Source organism: Agelaius phoeniceus, chromosome 1 (assembly GCF_051311805.1).
Source record: "Agelaius phoeniceus isolate bAgePho1 chromosome 1, bAgePho1.hap1, whole genome shotgun sequence".
NCBI classification, from domain to species: Eukaryota; Metazoa; Chordata; class Aves; order Passeriformes; family Icteridae; genus Agelaius; species Agelaius phoeniceus.
In genome coordinates, this window is record NC_135265.1 from 82,765,691 (window position 1) to 82,792,412 (window position 26,722).

Below are 26,722 nucleotides of genomic sequence, written 5' to 3' on the forward strand. Positions count from 1 at the left end.
ATGTTACCTGCTGTTTCGCTGTAAGATCTGCAATATAGGAGTATCATCTTAACACCATCACCAAAGTAAAAAGAGCCAGAGAAAAATTATGAAAACCTACTGATTATAGTTTTCTCGTTTGTCTGATGATCTAAGAAATAATAGAAAAAAATAATTTTGTTTTGAACACCAGGAATATTTCCTGCTGAACTGCAAAATAACCCAGACTATAATCTGTAGTAGATGTTACAGTAGATTCATTTTCATCATACAAGATTTTCTGACTTAAGGCAGTTACTCAGACAACTGATGAACTAAACTTACATATTCCTTTTGACTTTATCTGTCTTATTTAGGGTCCTTTCATGTGAGTTTTATACATAATGTCTGAGAGGGACTGACTGACACTAAATTGGCTTCTCTTGGTTGACCGCAAACTGTGCTGCTACACCACAAAACAGAAGCCAGGTCACAATTTGAGTGAAATATGCTTCATTGACTTAGATGGAAAAGACTTCCCCCTCTCAGAGGTCACATCAGTCTCCAAATTGTCTTTTATTATAGCTGGGAACTCAGTAGCAAATGCTTTGTCTCTTTTCTAATGATAAAAAACCTGTTGGTACACCTTACTGTTTTTTCTGCTTTTTCACTTACAATTTCCCCCCAAACATGGAAAAGAAGTTAATTAACTCGTGAGCCACACTTCTGAGTGGCTTTTCTGAAAAGCAGTGTTTAAGATCCTGTCTGACGCTTTCTGTTTCTCCACATGGTTAGGGGACTTCTTGGTACAGTGCTAGGTTAAAACTACACTTTGTGCTCTGCCAAGGCTGTTTTAATGGGATATTGTCCATATGTACCATACATGGGGTCTAACAGAAGAGCTCAGAGCAGCCTGGCTTACTTTTTACTTTATATGATTAACATTTTAAGCAGATTTAGTGCTGCTAGGTTCTGTGGGAAAAATCCCATTGCACTCTGACAAGTGTTTCATAGCTGTTTGTGCTGACATCCAGCACTAATTGGTTTTTGGCACTTTGGAGGACATTTGAATTCAACCATCCACTCTGTAGATTTGTCTGGGAGAGTACTCTGGGGCACCACGCAGGCTACACACAGATAGCCCCTAATTAGCCTCTCTGGAGGTACTTTCCCACAGGTACCAGCTGAGCAAGATGCTGTCTGTGTAAGCAGGACGCCTCAGGCTGATTTAAAGTGCTTTTGCTCAATACAGAGAGTGTCTCAGAACTTACTTTTGCTTCAGAGCGGGACCTCTGCTAATGAATATGTTAAAAAAACACAACAACTTTATTTGTTAAAGAAAAGCCTAGCTGAAATCTTCTTGGTGCTTTAAAGGCAGGACTTTTCAGGTTGACTTCAGATCACCTAAACCTGCCAGGTAAGTAATATTCTATGTCTTTACTCAATGCCACAGAAGGAGAAAGAGAATGCCAGTTAAAGGACGAGACACTGGTGTGGCTATGTGCATGTGGGAGGTGTTACTCATGATGAACACAAGAGGAATTTTACATTTAACTTTCCAATATTAAAGTACTACTTTTGAGATTCGTGTGCCTAGGTCTAGAGCCACAAAGAGCTTACAGGTACCACAGGGGGCTGTTCAGGGCACCTACAAGAGGTTCCTCCACTCATTTGCCTTTTAGGCTGTCATATTGCATGCTGCATGCAGATATCCTGGGAAGACTATTCTACAAAGGTGTCTTATATGAACCTGTGTAAAGATTTATTTCTCTACTCTTCCCACCCCATGTCAATGCCAAGACAAAGAATTCAAGGTAATGAACATGACTTTGCAATTCCTAGAGATGAGAGGTTATTCATAGAACAGGAAGAGGGTAAGAGCTCTGGGATTAAATCTGTGCCTTCTGGCTGATGTGCTGTATCAAGGGAGATAGCTGAAGTAGGAAGTAAAGCTAAGAGTAAATGAGGGGGCTAATGTTCTTATGTCACCAGCCTGCCTACTGAAAAATAAAGTCAAGCCTTTGGTTAGGCCGATGGTGGTTGCTCAAGGTGGTTTGGGTCAGCTGTGCACCAGGTATTTGGCTCGAGGACAAACTGGGGCACAGATGGGAGAAAAATCTTTGTGTGCAAAATGTTCCACTTGTAACTAAGCCAACTTGGACTGCTTTTTACTGGGGAAGAGACAGAGTGCTTATAGGGTAGCCAAGAGTGGAGGCCAGAAACTTCAGCATTGTCCTGCTGACTGTCCAGATTTTCAGTGATGTAATGGCACAAATCTTCTCTTAGGAATTAGCTCTTTTGCCGCTTGTTCTTCTGTTTCCATCCTCTGTGTAGCATGAAGCATATGTTGTGGGAATAGAAACAAGAAGCAAGTCTGTTTTCTTCATTTTAGATGCTATTTCCGGTTCTCTTCAGGGGAATGCAGCTGCAGATGTAGGTGTACTCAGTAAGGGGCGTGAAGAAATGAAAGTTTCCCATGTTGCAAGTGATGGACAGCTCTTGTTTCCTCCAAACTCTGTAGATAATGAAGCAATAGCAATATGAGGAACAGAGAAAGAGTTTCTGCTTTGTTCTGTTTAGCTAGAAGATTGTGTAAGCAAAATCAGGCTGCCACTACTGCTCAAAAGAAGTCACAAAGGCCAAAGGCTCAAGAGGTACAAACCACCAGGGAAACCAAACAATGAAGTAGGTGAAAAAGTAAATTACATTATAATTATTCAAGTTGTTTTAGAAAAATAAAAAATTTGGAAAAAAGGGCCTTTGTTAATAATTACTTTCCTTCTTCAGAAAGGCTGCTGGAGAACCTTCAGCAGACTAAATAAACATGCCAGGAAAACCAGCTGAACAAAATATTTTCATTCCATACATGTCAATCTACTTAAACTCAGCAGAGAAAACATAATGAATCCTAATGAAATCCTAAATCCTAATGAAAACAAAGTATAAGTATGGAAAATTCTACTTCAGACTAATTGTGCTGCATTTGCAACAGCTGTAATGTGGCTACCACAGAAAATTATTTACTTCCATTCTCTGAGCTGAACTTCTTTTTCATTCTCAGTTTTACCTTAAAGAATATGGATGTAATTTTCTTATTCTGAATGCAGATATTGCCACTGAAGTACCTCCAAATTCACTCAATCCACTGGGCACTGGAACAGCTGTTTACAAAGCAGTCTGTATCATCCAAAACCTCATGAGACAAGCAGGAAAATTTGGTTTCTATTCACTGCTGGAAAGAAGGCATGGTTGCAAAATGTGGAAGAAAATGCCCTTTAATATAAGCCATTTCTTCTCAGAACAATATGACTTTGTTCAGAGTTAAGTGTTTCAAAGGAAAACTAAGAACCCTGGTAAAGTTACTTGTGAATAGTACATTTTCCCCTTCTTTCCTTTTCAAGGTTTGTGGAGGACAAATTCTCCTCTTTCCAAGTGGGAAGGATGACTCAGAAGGAAGGGTGTCCACTTAGGATCTGACACATCTGGGTCATGTTCCTTACTGTGCTGCAGATTTACTGCAGGAGTTTACATACGGCATCCAGACCCAACTTGAAATTAATGTCAAAATGCAGCCCTGAGGCATCACTAACATCCATAAAGTCCTTGCAGAGTTTTAAGCTCTGGTAGCTTTTGCCTGTGCATAGGTGATATTCTCAAGTGGTGATTGGCATGTTGAAAGGATATGTTACCTACAGAAAGGAGCAGCTGCAGAACAAAACTTTCTGGGATGGCTATGTGTTTTTTAAAATGTAATGAAACAATGTTTGCAGTATCATTCTGGGCTTAGATCATCAGTGTGCCTTATTAAAAGTAAAAAAGTTGACCTATATCTCCTATAAATTGAGAGATGAACACCAGGCTCTTGAATGTCTTCCAGTTTGTTGCTAATGGTCCATTATTGGAGCTGTTCTGTTTGTTCATTTTTTCTCTAAATAATTAAAATATTAATTACATCTAAGAATGAAGCAAGAAATCAAGAAGCTGAGTCTCTAAGCTACTTGGCAGGCAAGAGAATTGAAATTAAAGTCTCATTTTATTCTGTGTACTTTCCAGCTGGCTGTTCTATGCACCTTCACAGAATTACAGGATTATTGAGGTTGGGAGGGACCTCTGGAGACAAGGAAGAGAGAGGATCTTTGAAACGATAGATTTTACTCTCAGGCTATAGCTAAACTGCAGGAAATGCAGACCTCCCAACTCCTGTACCATTTTGTGCAACCTACCTGCATTCTGATTCAATGTTAGGGTGAGCTTTAGGTGTATACTTTTTTCATCCTCACTCCCCCTCCCCTGCTGTCATTTATGCAGGATGAACTTCTCAGAATAACACAGGCTGAAATGACCTTGGGTCTTCATTTGTGAAGTGAGGAAAGTGCAAAATTACCAAACAGCAACTCTTAGTGAGTTTTCCAAGGATTTAGCCCTTATGAAAGTGTCAGAGGAGCAATCATTTCTGCTCAATTAATTTCTTTCACTTCGTAGTAAGTAGTACGTAAAAAAATTATTTTAATCTTTGAGCCTCCCATGTTTCATACCATGAAGGTTTTCTGTAAGTCTGGCTTGTATGTGTTCTGCTTTTCATCTCATTTCCACACTTTGGTGCCACTGTATGTTCAATCAGCAGGAAATGAGGGAGAGCTACAAGGGGGGCATTTGTCTTATTCTTCTTGTTGAGGAGGATTTCCTGTGAGACTGCGATCTGCAGCACAGGCACAGCCCTTCCCAGAGCAAGGAGAGTTGACATGACCCTGCCTCTCCCAGCATCACTGGAACACAAACAGGACTGAGCTTCCTTCTTCCAAGGATAACCTCTTTTCTTCCAAATATAGGCTGATGATAGCTTCATATATGATACATTGTAAATCTACACATCACCGGCCAGAAAGAAGTCCCAGAAGGGAATTCTTTTTGTGGGAAAAGAGTGAAAGGGCTGTGCTCTTTCTCAGGGGAGAGGAAAACATTTCATGCTGAGCTAAAGTCTTGCATTTGTTATTTTTAGTCAAACTAATAAATGTTTTGTGTTGGCAAAGATAAAAGCAAGGACATGAGAAAAGAAATACATGAACAAAAAACCCATGTCATGTTGAGGGAACAAATAGGTAGAGTATAGAGAGGCTCTAGGGGAGTAAAAAACCAAACATTTTCTTACATTTTATGGGAATATTCTTTTTGTTGATTTTATTCCAGTACTGAGCAAAACTGAAAATAAGCCACTATTTGTTTATGAGAGAGGGCTAGCACTTCTTCCAGTTCTGGCAGAAAGCACATTTTCTGTCTGTTACAAGATTCAGACCAAATACGGTTTTGATTTAAAAAAATAGTGATGGAAGAGGGAAGAAGGAAGGAATATGACCACCAGTAATACTTGCTGCACTAATAGTGCAATGAAAGGGAGGTTGCCAAGAGATTCAGCAAATCTTGGTGTCCAAAGAAATCATAAGGAAGGGCTGCAGAGGAAAAACCATCTGCTAGGAAGGCTGATGGGAAAACTTCTACCTCAGCATAAGGTGCATGGAAAAAAGTGTTTGCTTGCTGAATGAGTTCAATGAGAAAAAACAAAAGGTGAATATATGCCTATAGGAGGGAAAGGAGCTTTGCATTATGGTCACTGAGAAAACAAATGTTTTGTCAGGTATGCATGCCAGAAAAACCTGAAGGCTTGTCCAGTGAGGCAGCTCTAATGAGATCACCTGATACATTTCACAAATCACATCCAAGAAACAGCTAAATTTTAGAGTCAGTCACTGAAAAAAACATGTAAAAGATTGATTCAATCTAAGGTAATTCTTTAAAGAGGGCAATCTATAGTGTGTGAGGACATTCCACGAATGGAGACAGTCTTCAACAGAACAATTGATTACTCAAGTAAATTTCTGGTCTTCAGGGCTAAAAACTTACAAGGACACTTAAATTGTTTATTTGATAAAGAAAAATAGTATCTTTAGTGAATTATAAAAAGGAAGAATGATATAAAACTTCATAATTTTAATTTATAACAATAACACAACTATGGATTATTAATGTAAGCAAGATATTTTTTGCTTTTTTACAAAGTCAAACATGTGAAAATGGAAGCTTTACAGGCCAGAATAATATGAAATTGTTTGAAAAAAAAACTTAAAGACCCAAAGACTAAAAGTCATATTTCAGAAGGTTCCCTAAGTGCCATTCTACGTTCAGAACTATTTAGATTTTTCCATGTTACAATCTACATTGACCTCGGGGGATAATTATGGGGAGACTTTCCAAAGTTGAAAAGATTACTAATGCTTGGAAAGATAGAAATAAGTCAAATAATTAGGATGATACTCAACAAAAATAAACATTACTTCTCCAAACAGGATATATGGCAATTACAAATGAAATTATTTCATCAATCAGATACTTCCTGTTGCACCACTGGCTAGAATTGCTTACGAACATAACAATTTATTTGAGTAAGAAGTTGTGATTGCAAATATATAACATATGATGACCTAGTGCTTGTAATCTTGTTCCAGGCAAAATTCACTCACTAATTTAATCATGCAAATTAGGTTTGTGAAAGAACTGACTCTGCAGTCCAGATTATGAATATTCTTTTTATTACCAGGTTATAGAAAAGTAGTTAAAATTGTAACAGGTGGGAAAACTTCCTGTAAAATCCAACATACATGCAATCTAGTGAGTGGAATATGGGAGGCCAAGGAAGTATATATGATGGGAAGAGTAGGGATTTCTTCATGGTTTTTCATGAGGTGAACCATTTTAGTTTTTTGTTTGCAAAGAGTAGAACAGAAACATGCAAAATTGAGAGCATTGTTTATGATTTTAATTTGATCAGTAAAATACTGTAATTCATAATCATGTCTTGCATCACACCTGTCCCCCAAGCATTCATTTAATTAAATCTTGTTGAAAGTTGAGTGGAATTTCATCCTACTTCACTCTAAAGAAAGATCTGACCCCAGGTTGGAGGTACCATAAACTAGAGAGCGAACTGTTGTAAAGGTAATTAATATTTGTCAAAGGCAAAGACCATAAAATATTTATTACTTGGATGTCACTTGTTTTCTTCCTCCAGCAGTTCAGAGCCCATGTAGTTAAGCACCAGCAGAATGATGGATACACGTGCCACTCTCAGCATTTATAGCCAGGCAGTGATTGATTAGGCATGAGAAAGGAAAGGAGAAGATGAGTCTCACACCCAGACAAAGCCATTCAATTTAGTAAGGAAGCAATGAGAGTAAGAAGAAATTCAGTGGGTCAAAGTAGGTTTTTGATTAAATTCACAAAACCAAAAGGTTGTCTGTCTATGTTTGAGTTAAAGAGCAAAGTCCCTACTTTTTCTAAAAAGTTCAGAATTAGAGGAAAGGCATCTTTGTGCTGAGGGTGATGGGAAGAATTAGTAAATGAATTGCTTCTCAAAGACAATCAGATACAAAAAAAAGAAGAAAAAAGGGAAAGTTTATGTAACTTTTTATTTATATGATGAAATGATAAGAATTATTTTTTGCATGCTATAAAGACATTCTTTAGAATATTCTTTTTTTTCCCTCCTATTCCCTCTGAATTCATCATGAGCAACTGGAAAGCCAGTAAATTTATGACTTCAGATGAAATGCAGGTGTTTCCTTGAGGGAGAAACAATTATTAAACTACAGCCTAGTTTTTAACATACTAGGGACTAGAAAAAAATAACACTATTAAAAACTTTATTTTCTATTTTTTAACACTTTAATGAATTACAATTAATTCTAATACCTGGAATAGCAGCTGTGAGGAAAAAAAATAGTGTCTATTAGAGACTTGAACTGTCTGCTCTGTTTACGAAAAACCTGAGATAGCTCCCCAGCCAGTTCTTAGTTAACCACAGAAACTTTTCTAACTGAGCCAGGAATTACTAAATTGACACTAAAGATATATAAAGTGTATAGTAAAATAGTATAATCCTTTTACCACCCAGAAACTGCACTTAAAATAATTAATAGTTTACTTTGGAAGGGTCCTCTAGAGGCCATCTGATCCAAACTACACTCAAAGCAAGACTAGCTTTGAAGGTTAGTCCAAATTTAAATTCAGATTACGTTACTTGGAACCTTGGCTGTAAAGCTGTTGATTCCAGCTCTGGTTTATTCATTCCAAAAAGCACAACACCCATCATTAATATCCTGAAGAAGTGTTAATAGAGATTTAAAGTCTCTTAAGTGTTACTTTTAACTCTATCCTTCAGATACAACAAAATCATGGAAGATCATGAGGGAACAAATCTGTTGCTGAAATAATCACCTGCAATGAGTCTGCTTAAATCCTTCAATCATGCAGGATTGAAGTGGGAATTGCATCCATCCTGGTGGAGGACACATCGCAGCAATACCGTGTAGCCTAGCTGCTCTAAAGGGAATCGTGAATTGTGTATCCCCATCCTCTCCTCTAAAATTCTGTGTATTAATGCCAAACCTAAACTAGCTGAACCCCTTGTCACCTCCTGTAGGCCAGCTGCAGTCACCCTTCAGCATGCTCCAGACCATGCAGGGAAAGGCAGTTGCCATGCTCACAGCACTCCATGTGTTTGTCCCCCAGAGATGCTGACATGCCTCTCTGGAGTGGGATGGCCAGTCTTTACTCTAGAAGCAGCTTCTTTTAGAGCATTTATCAACATTTTAATTTAGGCAAAGAGCATTGACTACCACCTTGATTTTCTGTGCCTATCCATGGAGTAGATTTTGTGTCTCAGCCATATTGCCAATAGTTAGGTCTCTTTAGATATAACTAATTGCATTGCTCTAAAATCTCTCTGTAGTATATCCTGTGTCATTTGAATGGCTTCTACCTCCTTATTAATTGAAATTACTCCTCTCATTTAAAATTACAGTACCGATATTTAGCTTCCTTTATAATTTTCAAGCAACAGTATAATAAGGTTGTTATCTTTAAAAGAGTCCAAAAACCTGTGTGCATATATTTCTGTATGCTGCAATCTAAACAAGCTGTCTGCTCTCACTGGATATTCATAAAACAGGAGCTTAGCAGTAGTGTTGTCCCAGCTAATCTAAGGAGATCCAGCAAACCTTTGCTACAGCTGTAAGATAACCTCTGGTTTGTTCTTTACTGACTGTCTTTTCCTAAGTACTGCTTGTAGTATTAATTCCAAATGCTATTGATTTTTATCTCCTATCTAACAGGGCACAAAGCCCAGTACCTCTCAGATTGTATCTTCAGCTCTTAGCTGGTTATATTCTATGACTTGTATTAATTTGAAGGAAAAGAACTAACAGCAGATTTTTTTTATATAAAAAAATAGTATGTATCTTAAAATTCTATTCAATTTCATGGAAAGAAAATATGTGATCTGAAAAAATATTTATTTATTTATTTATTTTCTACAGCAGTCTTGGTGAAAACAGAGTCAAACTGTGTTCTGTGAGATGATGAACAGCAATAGCTCAGAGTCCAATCATCTCCAATAATTTACACCTATGGAACAGGACAAGTACTGATGGCTACACAGGAAAGTACACTCTTAATGGACAAAGCTCTTGATAAATACAGTATTTTGTTACATACAAATTTCCATATTACTTCAGAGAATTAGTAGTGTGCTGGAAATGGATGAAATAATAATTAGAGAGAAATAAGCAATGCTGAGACTTCTGTTAAAGTGGAATAGCTATTTATGTACTTTGTTCAAGCCTTATCACACCTTAACACTACTGAAAAAAAATATGTAAGCTGCTGATCTCAGATGGTGCAAAGGATGTCATAGTGGCAGCACTACCATCTTGTAGGGAATTCTGGAGGAAAAGTGTGAATGAGTGATGCAGCTGTAGTTTGCATTGATATCCAAAGCAGAGTGGCACAGAACCACCAGAAAGAACAGAAAAGTAATTTACAGCCTCTGATTACAGATGAACTTTGTAGAAATGGAAAAGCCTGTAACAGAAAACAGTTTTCAAAGCACTGATGCAAATAAGGTAAGAGTTCAAAGAAAGAGTAAGAAACAGTCTAGACCACATTTTTGGTGCCAGTTTTGCAAGAAATATCCCGCCTCACATTTTAAGCAGGGCTGCTTTCTGCCACTGGATTTAACCAGAACCATCTTGTAGGTAACATCAACTTCTGAGCTGGAAGTTCAGCCTACTGCTGGAAAACGACCTCAGCCAGGGCTTGTACAATGGACCACTTATAGCTCCGGGCTCCTGACACAAAGTGTTGGGTGCTTCCAACTTCCTGCCACCTCTGCCTAAGCCCAGGCTGGAGTAGAGGCTGGGGGGCCCAACCAGCCAGGGCAGGAACTCCTGAGGATAGAGAACAGGAGCAGCGCCATGTAAGCCCCAGCTCTCTGCACAGCAACCACAGCATTTTTTTTGGAAGAGGAGAAGCTGAGGCAGTTCAGGAAGCATTGTAATATTTCAGATGATTTTTACATTCTCTGTAGGATGAGGTGCTCTTAAAAAGAGAAGACATTAGTGTTCACACAGCTCTGGAGGAGCTGGGAATATTTCAGATGCTTGGACAGAATCTCTAAACACATTTGGTTCTGAATATTCAAATTTCTTTAGCAGTGTTTTTGAATGTATTAATTAACTCTCACACAAATACTTATAAAATAATAAATTACCTAAGTGAAATAATTTGTAAATATATTTTTCATGGTTTTCTTGGCTATATCATATCCATATTAATATCCATAATTTTCATCTGCAATGCCAGTTGCTTTGGCTGTTTCTGTGTCAAATAATTTGTCTTTCTCTTTCTATCACATAAACTACATGAGCATTTTTGAAATTGCTGTCCCATTTATTCCTTGATGGGCTATAATAGTCCTAATCAATATTGTGTTGGAGTCCATTTGGCCCACAGTGCTGTCATTTTTGCAGCAAATGGGAGTCATTTGCTGTCTTGCTGTCTCATACAAAAATAAAAAAGAGATTTACACTTTTTTATACTTGCAGTTAACTCTTCTTGTTCTTTGTGCAGAAAGAAAATAAGAAAAAGCAGGGGGTTTTTTTTCACCTTTTTTTCCTACTAGAAATCAGCAATATGTTTTCTGCAAATATGTTGAATGGGAAGAGAAAAGCTGAAGAACATCCTACCTGCTGGACACCTTAAAAAAAATTGTCACTGACCATCTTCCATCATTTAAGGGCTAGTGCTCATAGGTGTGAAGGAGTCTTTTCTGCTGTGTTCATTTTACACCCCTGGATATCATGCTGGGCTTCACATAAATTTGCCTGGATCTCAGCTTTAATATCAATTGATTTGTTATAGACACACCAGCTTTTCTGCCAGAAGGCAGAAAAACATTTCCTATACTTTTTTAAAGTGTTTCCATTTCCTATCTTATTTCATACCAAATGCAATCAACAAAAATTTTGCTTTTTAAAAATAAAAAACTATAAATGCCAAAATAAATTTTCCCAGAACCATCCATATTCTCCCGAACACTCATGGTATACCTCTGGACTCAATGCCAGATGGAGAGCAGAATGTTCAGAAATCTAGGTTTTGCAGAATTTTTCTGAACAACTGTATTTAAAGATAAAAACAGAAAGGAGGAAATATTAAACTAGAGCCTCCAGCTCTAGCTTCTTTCTTCTGTTTCTCTGTCTGCATCACTCTGAAATATTCCTTCAGCTTGAGTATTCTCAAGGGCGGAGAGTCCCAGCTTCTGTAGAATCACAGAGACCTGTTCATTTTGAGCTTGTTAATTTTGCAATTACAATGGAATACTGTTTGGTAAAAAGCATGTCTGTCTTTTCCTCTCTTCTACTTTTATCAAGATTTTCTGTGTGGCTCTATGGTGGCTGTGAATCTTTTCAAGGCTTTTTCTGTGGTTTGTATGACTTAAGGACTTTTCCACCACCCGCATCCTTCTTCCTCTGCAGAAAGCCTTCATTAAATATCTACCAGCTCAGTTGGTCACCTTTACAAACTTGTTTGTACAGACAAACAGACTAACTGGCCCATTTTTCCCCAATGCACTGGAAACATAAATGGTTTCTTCACCACAACCCTGTATTCTGTCTCCTTACAAATGATATCATACTATTAACTTTCTAACATCAAATAGCTACTCTGAAAGTTCTCAGCCACTAAAATGCCCTCAGTATTTCATTATCTCTGCTTTTCATTAAGTTCTTCTTCTGGTTTGGACAGATCTGTATTCCATCTTAAAAATTATTTCTTTTCCTCTTTTCCTTTCTCAGCCTTTCCCTACTTTGGTATGTCATACAATCTTTATCAAAATTAATCTCCACAGAAAACAAAGGCATTTAAAAGACAATTTTAAATGTTGTAAAATATGTATCCATACCACATGATAAACTAAGTCTTAATGGAGTTGAATACCAAATACCAAAAATTTTTTAGTTGTTAATTTTCTGCCTCTCCCTCCTTCCTTAGTTTTCAGAGAGATTTTTAGTGATCACATAAGAGTTTCTCAGAAGACACATTCCACATTCTTTGTTATGTGTCTTTAAACCTCATACACCTCTTAGATTTTTCTCATGTCCCCACTGCAAAACAAATTATGTTAAAAGCAGAGCTTTGTTTCTTCCTGTGATTTACAAATTTCTTGTGACTCCAGTGTGCAGGACTGCAGGCATTCTCTCACTTGATTAGTTTTCATTGATTGTTTTGAAGCTTTTGCTTACCAGTAGGAACACAGTACTTCAGTGCACAGTCATCCAAAGGAGGGCAAAGTTACTCTTCATGTCCATAGGAAGGACTCTTCCATCAGCTGATATGGATGATCTTTTGGCTAAGTCTGTTATTGAAATCTGCTCGTATTAGAACTTGGGACTACTCTTTTCCTTTTTTTTTTAATTTTTTTATTTCTTTTTTATTTTTGGCTAGCCATATTATTGTGCCCCATTAAGAAGATACAAACTGTGTTAGGTCAACCTGTCTGGCCTAAAGATGAAATTGTTAGGGGAAAATTCTTGTAGAGACCTACTGAGGGAGGCAGTAAAATCACGGCACACCACGGGTGCTTGCAGTTCATACCAAGAGAGAACATATTAAAAGCAACAGGGAGCTTGCATATGCTTCTTCCTTAGCAGCATTTTCTTTAGTTCCACATTTTAAGTAATGGGTTTTATTCCATAGTTGCTCCTTCTTTTTACCCTCAAACCCACATTTCAGTGTGTCTGCACTCTGCTACCTTGTAAGCAAGTAGAACACGCTAAAAATGTTTGTTCATTTTAAAAGAAGCTTCTAGTTTGCCATAACTGTATGCTACACATTCATGAGCTGCATAAATGTGTATTCTGATCTGAAATCTTAACTCTCAGCAGAAAATTGCTTTAAAAATACTTAACTTGCACAGAAACTGATGAGTCTTGAGGACAGATAAGATCTGTTCCTGTGAACAATGCCCTTTTACTCATAGGAATTTTGGCCTAAAACCATTGCAGTATCTTGGAAGTTTTGTGTGTTGTGACATCTGCATCTTTCATCTGTTTTATATTTTCAAAGGTTCCTGCTTCACATTGGCAAAAGGAGCCATTTTCACAAACCTTTTGAAACCAGACTGGCATGAAAGTCAAAGAGAACTAGGTAAGCCAGGTCTTGGCTCATGTTTAATAGTTTTAAGATCAGAAGGAACTTGGCCTTTACAAACCTCATTTCAGAATGATTCATTATTTTTCTTCCTGCTTCTGCAAATAGATAATGTCAATCAGTCAAATGCACACCTAAATGAAAAATATATCTGTCAAAAGAGAGACTGAATATTATGATTTTGTCTATTTGTCTTTGAATACTACTGTTGATGCAGGAGTCTTTCTCCAAATATTCTTCTGAAATGAAGCTTTTATCTTTTCTTGTCTTTTTGGACAGCCAATGCTATTTTTTCCATTGAACAGAAACAGGGTAAACCAAGACTGTACTGAAAGTTCCTTACAGTTGGGTGTCAGCTGTTGGAAAGAATTCTTGGGAATATATTCTGGTTTTTTGAGGGGCATTTCATGGGCCATAAAGGTTATTATTTCTGACTAAAAGAGGGAAAGAGAGATTTAGTGAAGGAAAGAATGGGAAAAGGTACATGTTAAGACCATCAGAGTAGAAGTCATAGTACCGTCAAATAAGGGAGTTGGTAATTTTGAGAGATTTTTTGAGAGAGATTCCAAGAAAAGCTTCAGGTAATTTATTTTGAGAGGAACCCATAGCAAAATCCCTAGATGCTTTTGTACCCAATCATTTCCTGAAAGAAAGATTTTCATAGTACAAATTTTCAAGAAAGGTTTTCAATCATTTACCCATAGCTGTTACACTTGCAGGCTATCTTTGTGCCCAAACATTGTCTGTACAATCTTTAGATGAACAAGAAAGCATCACTCAGAGATAAATTGGAGAAAATTGTTTTTCCATTAACTGATAATGTTGAACTGACAATTTTGATGGCTAAAGGATAAAACTAGGAATGAAAACAAGTGCTTTGTGCTATAGCAAAGAGCAAGTGAAAAGAAAGTGTCACTCTTCATTTGTTGAAAATCACCCATTTGTAACCAGACTGGATTTGCAAACACCAAGGATGTCAGTAGCTGAAGATTGAACACTTCTATGCTTTACCATCAGACCATATTTTCATTGATGGAGTCGGATCAGAGTAAAAGAATGACAGCAAGGACTAATGTAAGATAAAAAAGCTTTTTGAAGCTGCTCAGAGGTTTTAAGTCTTCAAAATAATCCTGCTAGGAGTGAGTATGCAGAAAGCTGGCCAACAGTAGAATTCATTCTAAAATTCTGCCAGTGTGCCAAACAGAAAGAATGTGACCTTGTTGTGTCTTCCCATAACACCTCCAGCAAAGATTATCTGCCCCTTTGTAGGTCAGAGAGCCTCTTCATTATTTAAAATACTATCAACATTTTTACCTTTCATAATAAAGTATCCCTCATGTGGTGCCTGGCATTACTTTTTCTGAGTTTGAATGAAAATATGACAGCTGTATTAAATGACGAATGGCATAATATTTTGTCATTACCATACATCACAAGACTTTATTTTATGGCGTTCTATTTCATCAATTAAAGAAAACATTTGAAAGTGATCACAGGAAGATACTAAAGTTTGCATATTTGGATACAAATATGGGAGGGAGAGCAATTTCAAATGGTAAATATTAAGAGTATGAAAAAACATTTATATGCTTTCACAATTTAATTTTGTCATATATTTCAGTTCTGTTTTGGAGCACACTATGTGCAAGCAAAAACAATGAGCTCACTGTTTGTATCTTATGGTTATACATTAATACAATGAAAAATTATTGTTTCCTTCACTTTAAATTACAGTTCTCTGACAACTAGTAATTTTGTCCTGTCAGGTTTTCCCAATAGTACCTCTCTTTGCTACTCTATTAACATAAATTTTTTGACTGAGGTTTCCTCCCATTACTACCTGACTACTGACTAAGCTCAATCAGAAAGTGTCAAACATAATCCAACATTATTACCTACAAACAAATTGACTAGCACCACTTTCTATAAGACTCTTATTTGGAATTTATCAAGGCTGTTCTTGTCCATCAGACTCAGAAAAACAATATTCCTGTTCTCATTTATATTCTATATGCACTGTGGAGTTTGGCATCATAAATGAAAACTTCTCAAAGCATATTTAAATCAAAGGTAGCTTTCTACCATTGCTGTAGTTAAATTCCACTCATTCCTTCTTTTTTCTTGACAGCCTAGGAATGCTGAGAAATTACATTACTTTTCTTCAAACTATTAAAATGCAATTTGCCAGATATCATGTTTTATAATACCCAATGCAATCTGTATTATTTCATTGTCAGGAAAGAAGGCATTTAAAGCACAGACCTTCAAACAACCAAGTCCAATGGGCCAAAGGGGAAAGAGAATTAAGTAGAAAGGGAACATAATTTGATATCTGAAATATTGACTGTGCATAAAAAGGTGGATAACTCTTGTCACATTCTCTGTGTTCCACTTGATTTCCAGCAGCCTGAGTTTTATGCTATAAAAAAAAAAAAGGAGAAAACCAATATTTTCAGATTATGAATATTTCTGAAGTATTTCAAACAAGTCAGACAGAAAATGAAACATAAGGTGAAAAATATACTGGAAATGAGATGTGATTGGAGAGAAGTATTTTTCAATTTTCATCATTTTCAGGGAAGAATTATAAGCTTTAGGGAAGGGAGAAAGTTTGCTCATGAAAGTCCTGTATTTGAGGGAGTCTACAGGATTAATTAATATCTGTTGATCACGTAGTCACAAAAGCATTGATGTTGGAAGTGACTTGTGGAGGTCAGCTGATCCAACCCCCTATTCAAGCAGGATTTCCAAGACGATGTTGAGTCAGATGGCTTTGGAGTATCTCCAAAGAGGGAGGTGATAATTGCTCCATTTCCTCTGGTCCTGTCTCTGGGCACCACTGAAAAGAGCCTGGCTGCTTCTTCTTATCAACCTTCGTTCATGTGTTTATATACATGTATTTACATATATTTATAAGAACCCACCTTTGATGTCAGATAACACTCACTGTATCACTCATCCTATTTTCCTGTAAAGCAGGCAGCAAAGAAAGTAACCATCTTTACGATAAGTATTTAACAAGATAAATAAAAGAGTTTTTGGGAAAGTATCCATAAAAATACAGAAGCAAATGTTTTGGAATAGCTACTGAAGAAAGTTCAATGCAAACACAAAAGCAAAATGTAAGAAATTGGGGACAAATGATAGATATTTGGAAAGAATGGTAAGTGGTTCACAGTAAATAATTAGCAGCAGTCAGACTACAATCAGAAAATGGCAGGAACACAGAATAATTGTTAAAAACAAAGCAGGAGCTAATTTCTGGTGTCTAATATTGTAAATCAATTGCTAAAACAAAGAAAAGTGTTCCAATTAAATAGCAGTTGCTTAATTGCAATGATATAAAGAGATGATTTTTGGCAACAAATCAAAGCAGATGGAAAATGAGAGTAGCAAAGGTAAACTGATAAATCCAGGTTATAGTAAACTTGATCAGGTAAAGTGGGGTAGCAGGGAGAGAGATGACTATGCAAGTTCAGCAAACAGAATGAATAAGGTAGCTGTGTGAATAAATGTGGATCTAAAGTAGTCAAAGCTGTGGTTTTAGAAATGCTTTTTTTCTGTACTGCCTAGCGTTTTTCTAGTGGAGATGCTGATCTAAAATAAATTTAAGTCTATACATATTTAATATTAATTTTTGTAGGGCTACAGATCTACAGATTAGATTGAAAATTACTATTCTGAGGAAGGACTGGAAAGCTAAAACTGCAATTTTAAAATTATTAGTTTTAGTTTCATTTTAGTAAATGAAAAAATGTTCAATGCTTGAGACGAAGCATAAACCAATGACAAGAGTAGACATAGAAAGTAAAAGCAGTTTCTGGTAAAGTAAAAGCTGAAGAAATAAATGTGCAATAAATCAAAACTAGAGACAAACAAATGCAAAGGGAAATCAAGCTAAGCCTAATGTCATAAAGCCTATTCTCATAGAAACAGTTTTTACAATTCTCTGCCCTTGTTCAAATAACCCGTTGGACATCAGCCATGCAAGGATGCTAGCCTATTTCAATGATGTGTCCAATTCCAACTCAATTTCTGTCCACAGGCATCAGTGGAGACAAATTAGTCAGCTGTGAGTATTCCTTGATTTCCACTGTAGGCTGGGTCTAAGTATAAGGATAGAGAAAAAGAAAGATGTTTGAAGCAATTGAAGAATTCTAGGTGGTGGATTCTCAAACTCTAAGTTTCTGTATTTTCTTCTTTAAACTTCCTGTGTCACAACCTTTCATAAAATACTCAAGGTTTTGTTTTTAATATTTAGGTTAAGGATCAGTCCATTAAATGGATGAAGAAGAAACAGAATGGTAAGATAAAACCACTGAGAAAATGTTACTTGGACAGGTGATATTTTCTACCTAATAAAATTAAAGTTAGGTATCTGGTTTTGGGTTACTTGGGGAAAGAAATTATTGACTTTAACTAAAGAGTAACAGATAATCAAGGCACCACATGCCAGCTTGCTTAAAATTTATTTTTGAATTTGGGAATCCTTTTCTGAACAGTGTAATACTTGGCTCTTAAAAGAACTAAGTATTTTGCTGTACCTTTTTTGAAGATTTAAGTGTAGACTGAATGCTGCAGAAATAGACAGTTAAAATTCTAGCAGTTCATGGAGGTTATGTTCTGAAAGACACATTTGAAACTTTACTATTGACTCTATCTACTGTAAAGAAATATACATAGTTATATATTATATGTCTCTATTTTAATACATATGTCTATATATTAAAATGGTATATATATATATATAAAATATATATAAAGAAAGTGTACCCATAACTCTGAAGTGAGCTGTGGTCACCATGTTTATCACTGACAAGAGCAACACATCTCACCCATGCAGGAAACACACCTCACACAGGGGCAGACTGGACACTGAATAATGTAAAACAGATTTTTACAGATTTTTACAGATTTTACAAACTTACAACAGGGAAAAATCTTTTATTTTATTTGTTCTTTCTGCTACAGATGTTCAGAATAGTTTGTATGTGTCTAATTTAATAATATGAGAAGAAAGATATTCCACTGTACTCATCTTTTCCAATGGGAGAGGCATTGAAGAAACAAACATATGGCACATGTTAAGCACATTCCTTCAGATTTTATTTCGGAAGTGCTTTAATGAGATGAATATGACATAAAAACTTATGAAATAGAATATGTTTGATGGAAGGATTAGTGTGTAGAAACCACAATTTATGCTTAACATGTTTTTAAAATTCCTTATGAGCTAGAAGAAACACTGTTATTAAAAAATAATAATTTCAAACACATGAGGAATTGAAGAGACTAAAATATTAAGCAAATCTTGAGAGAAAGCATGTTTTACCATTCATTCTTAGCATTTTCAAAGTCTCTGTGATGATCACTTAGCCTTCCTTCTCACAAAGTTTTTTTTTCCTGTCAAAACAATTGAAATATGGATAATGGAATGAAAAAAAAGTCTTTTAGAACACTGGTTTTAAAGCATACAGTAGACATTTCTGTAAGTTACAAGGATCTTCTAGGATACTGTCTTGAGTGGGCCTAAAAAAGGGTGGCATGCCCAGAGGAAAATTTTGATATTTCAGATTCAGGGTTTGGCTAAGCATTGCTGGGGAAGGCCCCTTGGAGTCTTAGAAACTTGTGCCCAATACAACAATCACTATAGGCTGGACTAACTCCAGGGCTGATGGAAACTGCAAGTATTTGTAATAGTGTATTGCTGCAGAGTCAAATGCCCTGTATAATGGGTATGTGTTACAGACATTACAACCTTGCTCCTTTAGAATCCTGCAGCAGCATAATACAAATGTCTAAAGGTAAATCTGATTCCCAAAGGGAAAAAAAAAAAAAAGGTAATGAATTTCCATAAGATAAACCAACCAAATTTAACCAATATTTAATTGCCCTTCTTTGGTTATTGTGATTTTAAATGTCCCCTTAGAAGATTCTAAAATGTGCACCTTTTAAGAAAGACAAGCAAGCAGATTAAAATAGTAATTTTGTGCATGCTGTCATGAATCTTTTTAAATTATCTGGTCCAATTTTCTGTGTATAGCTCCCATAAATGGGAGAAAGTTTTCTGGAAAAATTAGGATTTTTGCTTTATATTTCTAATCTGCAAGTGGCTCATCTTCTTCCCATGGAAGTAAAAAGCAACCAAACAAAACCCAGCTCCCCCTCAAAAAAAGAAACAAAAAAAAAATCTCCACAAGAAAGAAAAAACTTCAGAAGGGTACAAGTATTGTGAGCTGGTTAAAATTTAGGTCTCATAATTTTGTGTCTGCATCTGTATGAGTGCACCAACACAAGGAGTGTGCTCAGATAAAATGCTGGAGTAGTCACTGCTAAATGTGGGGTCATTGGTCCTTTCCACTCTTAGGAGGAAGTCTCTCTTTCTTGTCTGTAAAATGTAAGATATGTGAGAGGGAAATGCCCTTTTATGCAGTCATCCAGTGGAGCAGAAGAGACTGAAATACCTTTTACTTTCTTTTTGCTGGACAGTGACCCAAGGCTGCACCACAGACTCTTTTGAGAACAAACCTGAATCCTAAAGGTACAGACAAAGCTAGGACAGAATTTCTTTTGTTTGGTAGAGGTGAGTCAATAGAGTTTTAAGGAGACAAAGGCAGCACAAAAGTCAGCAGACAAATAATTGGGCTAGAACATAATTTACCTGAGGATAGTCTTACAGGGATGGTAAAAGCCCAGCCCCACAGCAAGAATTGTGAACACATTGGGCCATATTGTTGCTATGGTGGCAACTCTGAGTAAAGCTGATAATTGTTCAGGATTTTATCATTTTATCAGAAGAGAAACATGGATGTTGTTGCCAAAAGCTGAGATGTTCAAGAAATTTAGGTGCCTCAAGAGCCAGATGGGTCTGGCTACAAAAGACTCTGAAGGCTTACACCCTGAGAATTTAAATTGTCATTAGAATGTCACCTTAGACATCTGAATTCCAGTCTGGATATGGACCTATGCCCATATTACTGCTTGGCCAATCAGTCTCTCTCAAATACGGCAGTGCAAACAGGGTTACATGAAAGGCATCCCGATGCAAGTTCCAGCCTGCCACAGAAGTAAGATACTACTATTCAGCTATTTTGCAGTACCTCACAGCTCTAAAGACATGTTTGCCTTTCTACTGGCTATGACACAATGGACATAGAAGGAAAGAATATCTGTGATTTATTTGAGAAGCCAGTTGCCATCATTCTAGAGTTCTCTGATTAACACAGTGGTCTTACACTGTGGTCATACACTGAAGATTTCTAACAAAATTGGTGTTGCTACCATACCACAACACAGTAAAAAATGCTGGATTTATACATAAGAAGACAAGAAAAAATTATTAATTGCAGGATCACTAGTATATTTCTAACAGGAATAAAAGCCAGATTTTGAAGTAAAAATAATTGAAGTCGTGGAGGTAAAGCAAAAATGGAAATAGACTTTTTGCCAAAGCTACAATATACCACATAGCCCAAGATGTTCTTATCTTACTATAACTGATTTTCCAGACTAAGAAAAACAAATTTAAATTAAATGACAATACTGGAACCAAACAAGTAGATAAATGTCCATTATTAAATTATACCCAGAAACTGGATGACATTTTCTTTTGCTAAGTTCAGGACTGAAATTTTTATTTAGGACTTTAAATTTCTCCTTGTTTTTCCTGTAGTGATCCTCAAATATTTCTTACACAGCTATTTCAATTAGCAAATCTAATTGAAAATAAGAATGTGAGCATCAAGTAGAATTTCAGAATCTCCTTTATCACTTGAAGAAAAAATTGGGCAGTTTAAATTAGGAAACTTAATGTTGTAGCCTTCAATTTTCTGTGAGCTTTGAACACCATAAATAATTAAGACACCTGATGACCAAGTGGTAGCATTCAATTATTAAGTGAAAATGTAATTTTACAGATGGATCCCTCAGTTTATCAAAATATATTGAATAAATGTGGTATTCTACAAGCAATGGTAAAATTCCCATATGTTCTTGTAGTCTCATTAGTGAATTTTTAAGCTGCAGGGATAGAATTTAACAGCTAACATAGATTCTACAGCCCATGTGCTACCCAGCATTTTTTGAGGAACCAGGAGAGAGAGAAGAGGAAAAACTGGTTTTAGGTTTCTCTTGGAAATTCTTGCAAACTTAGTTTCTAAGTTCAGTCTTAAAATTATAGAGATCTATCATTCACAGTTATTTCTAGGGTGGTAGACCCTTTCACACTTCCTCAGTCTTAGACATATCAAAGACGAAAATATAAAGAGATCATCAAGGTGATTAGACAAACATGCCAGCAGACAATATGTATTGGGAACAAATCACCTCTCTCGGTACATAAACTCCACTAAACAAAAGGCTGTTATCTCATTTAAGCTGTTAGACCACTTTTTATTAATTGCTTTTTGCCTTCATCAAATACTAATGTGTTAAAGAAAAATGTTACCAAACTATTTTGGAAGTAATTAAAAGATATCAATATCTGTGCATTGTATTACTGATAAAAATCAGGCTCATAATTGCAGTGATGCTGTAAAGAAGGAATATTAAAATACCCATTTTGCAAGACTACAGAACTGTGGCATTATTAATGAGGAAGAGGCATGAATTTACAGAGCAAACAAATCATAGGCAGTCACAAAATGGACCTCTTCCTCACTTTGAATTGTAGATTATGTCACATTCAAGCACTTATTAAGTATCTGAGTCCCAGTCTGCATTCCCACTAAACAAACATACAGTCTGAGATTAATTGCTTGAGACAGAAGAAATATCCCCACTGAAATCAACAGGCAGAGATGCAACACTTGTTGTGTGACCAACATTAAAGTATAAGTACACTCTCTTGTTCCCTGTCAGTGAGTCTGTCAGGCATGCCCCAGAGGCACACGGAAGGCTCACTACTGTCACAGTACATAAAACAAGTCTAAGCGTCCATGTTTCCCACGTTTCCCACCTTTTACTGTTCCTTCCAGGACACTCCATTATTAATACCTCGTTGGAGGTCTGCAGGTCTGCCTCTCTGACAAGGTTGGGGTGGACAATACTTGGATTCTCAAGTGTCTTGTTGTGAGACTGCTTTAGAACTGCAATAGGATTTCTAGGCTATTCCAGCCGTTATTGTGCATTAGATTTCCAATAGATGCTTCTGATGGATGTCCTCCCAGGCACAGTCCATGAACTCTTGCTGCAGCACCACAATCAGTAACCAGCCTGAAGGATTTAGAGAAGCCACAATTGAAACTAGTGTTGTGAGTCACTCACTACACATCTACCGACATTATCATTACATGGACAAAAATAAACAGCTTGAATTCTGTGTTATTATACTATTACGAAATTTAATATTAATTACACTTGTCAGGTTAAGAAGTCATCCCCAGTATGCTCCTTGGGGCAATGAAGTTAAAAACAACATTCAAACAATCTGCAAATTTTTGCTTACTGTTGCAAAATAAATCACTGTGACAAAGTAGTAAAAGCTCTGTCTTGCCTTGGAGAGAGAAGTAAGAAGTCTCAACAGAGAAAGGTTTTGTTGTCTGATTGGTAGATTTTTTTTTCTCTTGCCCTTCAGTACAGAGGCTTTATTTATTTGAACCACACCTAATCACACGTGTAACTGGTCATTTTATCCTGACCTTCATTCTTCTAGGAGCATCTTTCCTGTTTTCCATTTGGTTCCAGTAAATTACTAGTGTTCTGTGTATTTTAGAAGAACTGAATCCATGCAGCAAGAAAACATAAACTGTCATGGCACAGCAAAATATAGAGTCCAATACAAACATGTATCAAAACATGAAAGCTCTGACAAAGAATTTTAGATCATAAGGCTTAGCTCATTAATTGTTTATTCAGGCTAGGAGGCCAGTCTGCAATTTTCAGATTGACAGATAAATAAACAGAATAGCATCTGATACATTTTTAGTGCAGAAAGAATTGAAACATTCTGATCTTGTTTTCATTTTCCATCATATTGTTCATAATTTGTTCTTGCCAGAATTGTTGTTGATTGTACTGACCCTAACTAGTATTGCAAAAAAAATGCAGTGTCTCTCAAAAAGAACTTTCATCCTATATAGCTATCTTAATTACTAGATTGAGCTTCAAATGCTAGATGTTAAGTAAGTTTTCCCAAATATGTTTAAATCATCAGTTGTTTAAATCATCAGATGAGCAGGTTCTTTTCTTTCCCCCTGCTTCCAAGTAACTTCCTTCCTCCACAAACCTCTCCATAAGAATCACAGGGATTGTAGCCCTGAAAAAAAATACTGTTGTCTTTTGAAACAAAGAAGTTTCTGGTGAGAATAAAAGTGGAAGTTAACAAAGAGAAGAATTAACATTATAGACACATGTACGGATATCATCTCTTCCCAATGGAAAAGAGTCAACAATATATCTGTAAAGCAAAGTTCTCCTTCTTAAACCCATTAGAGTTCTCTGAAGGGATTAAAAGCAAGTGGATAAAATCCAGTTGCTTTAAAGTAAACTAAGCAGTTCAATGGTGTGTAAGCCAGGAGATAAGGCCCTTACTTGCATATAAGTCAGGAAATACACAATGTGAGGGACCAGCCTGTTCTTGCAAGGAAGAAAAGAACAACAGTTTTGGGATCTGTGCTCTTCCTCATATTTATAAACAAGCTGAAAAAGAATACAAGGTAAGATGTGGCTAAATAAATTTTTAATACTAATTTCTTTGGAGCAGCAAAAAAGAGGCCTTCAGAGAATAAATGACATAATGATAATGGTAATGATAATAATTTGTATTGATGACATGATAATAATGACATGATGATAATTTGTATTTGAATTTCACTGTAGATAAGCTTCAAATAATACAGAGAAACTAGTGTAATCTTATATTTAAAATTATTATGATATTTGAATTGCTGTTATCAGTCAAGACAATAAGAATCTTACAATTAAATTGTTTATTCAGTAGCCCTATGTTTTTTTCTATATTTCTTCCCACATATTTTTGAATGGTGCCTATGAGTGACATAGTTCACCAAGAGCTTGAATACTGATTCTTTCGTCTCCACAAGGATATTAACAAAGTTCAGAAAAGGACGATAAATTACACAGATACAGAATGAAGAGCAGGTCAGCTAAGTAGAACTGATCAGTTTGGACAGGAGGTAGCTGAAGACAAATATGACACATGTCAGCAAAACCAGCAGTGTCACACAGCAGTTGGGTTCCAATTCAAGTTACAGCAAGCATAAAATAAAAACAGTATGAGACACTTTAAAACAAGCATAAAGTTTTTGCCGCTAGTGAAGATAGATCTGCAGTAGTTGTCGACACAGGATGTTGTAGGTGCTATAGCTTTCCTTAGATTCCAAGAGATGGTTTAACAAGTCCAGAGGAGAGCAATGTGTCTGGTGGTGTTAAACAGAAAATAGTTTCTCTTGGAAAAATACTTTAGAAAGATATTAGGGTTAAATACATAATATATAGCTCCCCTATTCCTTAGCAATGTCCTTTGGCAGTTGTTGAAGGCAAGGAATAGATCTTGGTGTGCCATTTTTGGTAAAAAAAGTAGTGTGTTGCTTACAACAAGTGTTTCCACCAGTGCCAGATCTGTAGTCAAATGTCCAGTCAACCTGGAAGAGGCCTCCATACCTTCAGCTGTTGTGGATTGAAGGAATGGTGATAATTTTTTCAAATTGATAATTATTTCTGCACACCAGATGAACTTAACAGATATCCATCTAATTCACCTAGTAACCTAGTATAATCCTGAATTTCATTCTAGAATTCATATATCCCTAGGAGCTGGCTGGTTCATGAATCACCAAGAAGTACATTGTCACACCGAGCAATGAGCACCCATTCCCTGCATTTTCACAGACTTCTAACAGGCTGCAAATTTTGGATTTGCATATGTGTGTGACTTGAATCACTGTGAAAAAATTAATGCAATTAATTGTTGCAATTAATGTAGTGAATGTAAAGAGGAGTGTGTCTTCAAAGACCAAGTACTCAACCTGGGAAACATTATGTTCAATAGTTTAAAACCTCTCATTTTCTACAAACACTTTTGAGTTTAAAGTTTTTTCTTTCCCAAATGTCTAGCTTGTTTGGTATAATGAAAGAAATAGTTTCAACCTAGTAAGTCTTATCCAAATATGTAATGATATGATGATAGTTATATGTGTGTACTCCAAGCCAGATATTTTATCATTGAATTTCAAATATTTTCCTTTAATGACCTTTGCTTTATTTCAGAAAATACATAATGCTATTAATACAGTTTCCTACCTCAAAAAGGTGCAGTGTAAAAAGTCTGCTTTTTAAAAAGAAAGAATCTGATATGAATACTGATGATTATTAAAGCTAGAATAAAGGCATTTTGATCCTAAAGACCCTATGGGGGGGAAAAAAAGCATATTCTATAAAACAATATCATAAGAAATATCATTGAGTTCCAGTATTCTTTACTAGGCATTAGTAGTGAACAGTACAAAAATGTTTTCCATTTGGTTGTATCAGGCTTGATGAATAGATGAGGTAGTAAACTGTTTGAATGGAAAGAGGGTTTTTTTTCCCCCATAGACCTGCTCTTCTGCATGGCTGTACCTGAGAATAGCACATCAGAAAACAGTCATAAGTTTGACAATCTAGACTGAAATGTTGAGTATTTTCAGATCAGGATATAATTATTTAGAAACTATTCAAGAATTTGGTATCTATGCTGAAGAAGTCAGGAAGAGAAACTTGGTTTAAGACTGTAAGAAAGAAAAGATTAGATCTTTTCTTTGATCACTCTTTTTTGGGATCTTTATTTAAACAAGTACATCAAGTAAAAGAAAATTTACATACTACACCTCCATCCTTCTAAATTAAAAATTAGTTCACAAAATCCTTTTAAACACAAATAAATCAAAAAACACCAAAAACCAAAAGCAAAACCAAACCAAACAAACAAAAAACCAAAAGAAACAAAAAAATCAAAACAAAACAAATCAAAACAAAACAAAAAAACAACTGCAGACACAAACAGTTCTGAAAAAAATTGAAAAATCATTTTCCAACAGTTCATGGTTTACATACCAGTGAGACAAAAAGGCAATCATTTTTGTTCTGAGAGAAAGAGTGAGTAAGAAAAATAAGTTTAATATATATAGGAAAACTGCTATGAAATATCTATATTCCTTCTTATTGTAGCTGGAAAATCCAGCTAGTTGATTTAGAATATGCAGAGATTAAAAATTACTACTCT

The 26,722-nt window shown here is 36.0% G+C and overlaps 1 long non-coding RNA gene across 5 annotated transcripts in view; it reads left to right on the forward strand.

Annotated features, from left to right (window-relative positions):
- The first annotated feature begins 1,050 nt into the window (after positions 1 to 1,050).
- LOC143694655 (uncharacterized) overlaps positions 1,051 to 26,722 on the forward strand; it is a 45,823-nt gene continuing 20,151 nt past the window's right edge. For all 5 annotated transcript variants that reach the window (XR_013183304.1, XR_013183305.1, XR_013183302.1 and 2 more), the window contains exons 1-3: positions 1,051 to 1,375; positions 13,417 to 13,497; positions 17,762 to 17,804. This is a non-coding gene — a long non-coding RNA (uncharacterized LOC143694655). The remainder of the gene's footprint in view (positions 1,376 to 13,416; positions 13,498 to 17,761; positions 17,805 to 26,722) is intronic.